A 4989-nucleotide genomic window follows, 5' to 3' on the forward strand; every position below is an offset into this window, starting at 1 on the left:
GGCGATTATGGCGACGTGCTCTTGGTAGAAATCAGCGGTTAGGCCGTCAGGTCCCGGGGCCTTGCCTTTGGGCAGGTCAGAAATGGCTGTTACAGTTTCATCTAGTGTGATTGGGGAGTCCAATTCGTCATGAGTAGCGGAGGAGATCTCTGTGGTGGGGATCTGGTCGAGGAGTTCACGCATATGTTGTTCTGTGTGTTCAGCGGGTTGAGAGTAGAGGGACCTGTAGAACTCAGCGAACGTGTCTAGGATTTGTTGGTCAGCCCATTGTGCGTTGCCATGTTTATCTTTAATAGAGGTGATCTGCGTCCGGCCAGATTCCCATTTTAATAGCGTTGCTAATGTTCTCCCAAGCCTGTCTCCCTCTCCATATTTCCTGGCTGCTTGCGGGTGGGTAAAGTATTGCGTTTCACTGACGGCAAGCTTGTTGTATGCCTGGAGTTCATCGGAGACCTGAGCAAGTATGGCGGGGTCAGCCCTAGTGGTACATTGTAGTTCCAATTGCTTCAATTTGGTTTCAGATCGACCCAATGCGGCTCTGATTGATTTCAACACCCCAGCCTCCCGGGAGATAGACATACCCCTAATATACACTTTGAAGGCGTCCTACCTGACTGCAGCCGAGGTGTCCGAAAGAGTGTTGTGTTCAAAGAAAGACAGAATGTCAGCAAGTATTTCAGCCCTGAATACAACATCCCTAAGGGCCTCGGATTTGAAACCCCAGATGGTGAACGTCGGGACAGGTATCCCCAGCCTCGCCGAGAGTGTAATCGGGGCATGATCAGACAGTGTGCGAGGTAGAATCTGGGCTTCCACCACCCCACCCATGACTCCTTTTGATACAAGAAATAGGTCTATCCTAGAGGAGCTATCGTGCACTGATGAGTAGTAGGTGCAGTCTCTCCGTTGGGGGTGTAGCTTTCTCCAAGCGTCACAGATGTCAAGTGTCATAATGTGGGCTTGCAGTCTGCGTGCAGCACCGGACAAGGAACGAGGAGCAGTTCCAGTTCTGTCAGGACTGTGTCGAGGATAAGATTGAAATCCCCACCCCACAGGATCGGTACGCCCACATATCCCAGCAGTATGGTGGTGATATTGTCGAAAGATTCGAGGGAATCCACATTGGGGCAGTAGGTATTAACAAGTAGATATCCTTTGTTAGCCAGAGTGCAGTATTACATAACGTCCTTCGGGGTCGGTGTAGTTTTTGTGCAGTGTAAACTTAATGGATTTGTGGATCATCGTTAGAACACCCCTGGATTGAGTGGAATAGGAGGTGAAGAATCTCGCCAGTCCCCATGCAGGGGCCATAGTTCTTGGTATGGGGCCATTGGAGTGCGTCTCCTGTAGGAGCAGTAACTTGCAGTTGTGTCTGTTAGCGTAAGCTATGATTTTACGGGCCTTGGTGTGGTTGCTTAGCCCACGGACATTCCAGGACATTATGACGGTAGACATTGCAGTAGTAAATATCCTATCATACTGCACACATTTTTAGTGGACATCCCACACCCAGCAGTGGTGTGTGCCCCAACGTTTGAAGTCGAACATGCATTCATGGACCTTTAATGCTCGCACCATGCAACCTTGTATGCCTTTTTTAGATAACACCCCGTTCCCACCCACCTCCCTCACCACTAACCCAAATTTAGTAGTGCACCGCCGGATCGACCCCAACCTGAGCCAGCTGGTGCAGGAGCCCAACAGGGGCTAACCCATAACAAAAGTATAAAGAACAGTGCAATCGCAATGGGGTGCGCTATTGCCGTGCACTAGCACGCTTGGAGCCCGGTGGGATCCTTGAGAAAACAAGCAGTGTTTGCGGTATAAAAATGCATGTCACTGCATCTATCCGTGGCCGTGCCGGGCCTGCGTGTGGAACAGAGGAACGTTACACTCAACAACAATAGAAAGTCAACATGGACAAGATGAGTGGTTCAGTATTATGGTAATCTGACAGTGTGTTTTCGAGAGATTAGGTGCTGTGAGTACAGCCAGGGCTACTTGGGAAATGTAAATAGAACAACCAGATACTTGTGTAGCCATAAGGACGCCCGGCCATGGGACGATCAGAGGGAGCAAGCCTCGGATGGAGTTCAGTCATTCTGCATCATATCCTCAGCGGGTGGATGAGGGGGAATGTGTGCCTCTATGAATTTCCCCGCCTCCGAAGGCACCGTAAAGAAGTAAAGTTTGTTGTTGAATGTGAACTTCAAACGTGCAGGGAATAGGATGGCATAAGGAATGTTTCTCTCCCTGAGCAGTTTCTTAACTCCAAGGAATTGGCGACGTTCCTGCTTGACTCCAGTCGAGAAGTCAGGGAAAATTCGGATCACCTGCGAGTCCATTCTGAGCTCACCCTTCTCACGTGCGAGGCGGAGGATCTGGTCGCGATCTTTAAAACTCAGGATTTTCGCAATGATGGGTCTTGGAAAGTCCCCAGGCCTGGGACGTGGGGCCAGTGCCCTGTGAGCCCTTTCGATCGTGAAGAAGGGGGACAAAACCGGGTTGCCCAATAAATCCTTCAAGAGGTTCTCGACAGCCAGTTCGAGTCGGCCTTTCAGCGCGTTTTCCGGGACCCCAATAATGCGTATATTATTCCTCCTTGATCTGGATTCGAGGTCATCACACTTAGCCTTCACTGACTTCATGTCTGTGACAAGGGTGGCCACTGTACTCTGCAGTGTGGCTACAGTGTCTTCGCTGGCACCAATTCTATTTTCAGCCTCAGTGAGTCGCGTCCCCTGTTGATCCAACTTGGCCCTAAGAGATGCCACATTTGCATTGATGACGTCCAGCTTTTCATGAAATGCAGCGAAGTTTCTGGCCATAGTTTCCATCATGACCGTCAGGTCCGCCTGTGGCCCCTCCGCAGGGAGTGGTGTGTCGGTCTGATCGCATGAAGAATGGGCCGATTCAGATCTCGAGGTGGCTTTTGCAAATTTATCCATAGCCCCAGTCTTGCTGGTATTCCTGGATCGGTTGGACATTATGTGGTATGAGTACTTAGGCACTATTTATGACCTGGGGCTATGTAGAGTAAAGGCCAAATGGAGGAAACCACTCTCTTCTAGATGGTGTCGCAGTAACTCACAGAGTCATCCGGAGCTATCAGGGAAGGCAGTGTCAGGGGAGATGCCTCAATAGGTCACAGGAGAGCGGGCCGGCGTCGCGAGGCCCCAGGGGTGTATAACACAGGTGAGGGTGCGAGGGCCGCAAGTGGAGCGGAAGGATTACAGGGACGCCCGCGCACGGCAGCCACCCCGGCTCCTCACCTCAAGCCAGCGATCAATCCAGATGACAGGGTCCCTAGTGATTCCACTCGTCACCCGCGGGTGTCACACGCGTCTGGCGGCACAGCAGTGCACCGTAGAGTTCCCCAGCCGCAGGCCCAGCGGGGGAGATGTCCTCGGGGGTCCCGCGGAGACACAGGGCCGTGGGATGGAGGGAGCCAGGCGGCGGCGCCACAAGAGCGCAGATCGGCAGTCGGCCACGGGAGATCCCAGGCGGTGAAGTTCGACGCGGGATCCACCCACGCGTAGCAGGGCGGTGAAGGCGGCTCTCGCGCTCCAGATCAGCCCCAGCCCCCAGGCGACGGTAGGCCAGCGTCCGAGCGAGGGAGGCGGGTAGTAGGATCACGTGAGCCGCAGGGACGCAGGCAGCGGCGAGCCCGGACCGGCGCCACCTCGTACCCCTCTCGGCAGCAGCGCGGCGGCCCAGTCGGCCCAGTATGGGGGGCAGCACCGACGGTCCAACCCAGGCTCAGAAGGTCCAGTTCGTGTCAAACTTTCACAGGTAGGTAGCTCCAAGTGTCTGGAAGGCAGGAGCCGGGTTTGAAGATGGGGCAAGATGTTAAACCGCAGATGGAAACAGATATAAAGCGGCAGCACACGGAGCTGGTAAGATAGGCAGCCATTTTGTCGGCTGCTCAACAGCGCCCCCCCCATTCCCTCCCCCTTTTGATGTGGGCATCTAGGGGTTACTGGACCCAGGCATTAGAATGCCAGGGTCCAGTAAGGTCATGGCTATTCCGGGTCCCGTCTTAGTATATTCCATAGCGGCTGGTGATGGTCGGGGGATCCTCATTGTACCACCTCTGAAGTCTGCATCATGAAGCAGGTGGTTGCACATGCCCCCAGGATCACTCTAGTGTCATCACATACAGAAGTCATCCACTACCCACCACAATCCAATACCCATACTGAAATCTGTGAAAAATATGGCAACAGCCCTTTACATTCTGTCTGAACTGTCACAAAATGATTGCGCAAAGTTTTCCTATCGATTCCAGGACTTGCGGTTTTGGAATTATAATGGCCAAATTAGAAGTAACTAGAAGGTGATGAACATGTCCCTCCCACATATTGTATTGCTTATTGGGCAAACCTAGCTGAAGACAGCAGAGCACTTTACAACATTATTGTGGCAGAATTGGACCTTGCATTTTATACAGTAAGGCAGTACTATTGGTAGAGGGGGAGAGAGGGTCTTGTATTAGTCCGGCAGAAATACCATGGGACATGCTGGAATGTATGTGACTGTCATCTGTAAGTTAAGATAGTGGGAGTTTGTTTCTACTGCCCCCAGTACACTAACTCTACCAATCTCTTGATTTTATTTATTTACTTTCCCCACCACCTGCTCTCCAATGCCACCTGGTAGGACTGTGTCCAGTTGCTGGTCTTGTTCCCTTCCCCACCAAAATAAAACGAGCAATACTATTTTACACTTCTGTTGCATCCCAAGTAGGGAGGGATGACTTGCCTGCAAGATGGCAATACACACCTTTGATGTGAACCCGCCAATATCCATAGCTGTATGCCAGCCCAAACATTTGTTTCTCTAGTTCGGCCATTTAACGAGATATAAAAGAGAGGCTCCAATACAGTGAAAATCTAGATGTGAAAAGTAATCTTTACGAGTATAAACACTTATTATACAGTACGTTCCTAATATATTATGCATAGAATCAAGCAGGGCATCGGTAATCTA

This window comes from Ambystoma mexicanum, chromosome 4p, assembly GCF_040938575.1.
Source record: "Ambystoma mexicanum isolate Mex_15411 chromosome 4p, UKY_AmexF1_1, whole genome shotgun sequence".
Classification (NCBI taxonomy): Eukaryota; Metazoa; Chordata; class Amphibia; order Caudata; family Ambystomatidae; genus Ambystoma; species Ambystoma mexicanum.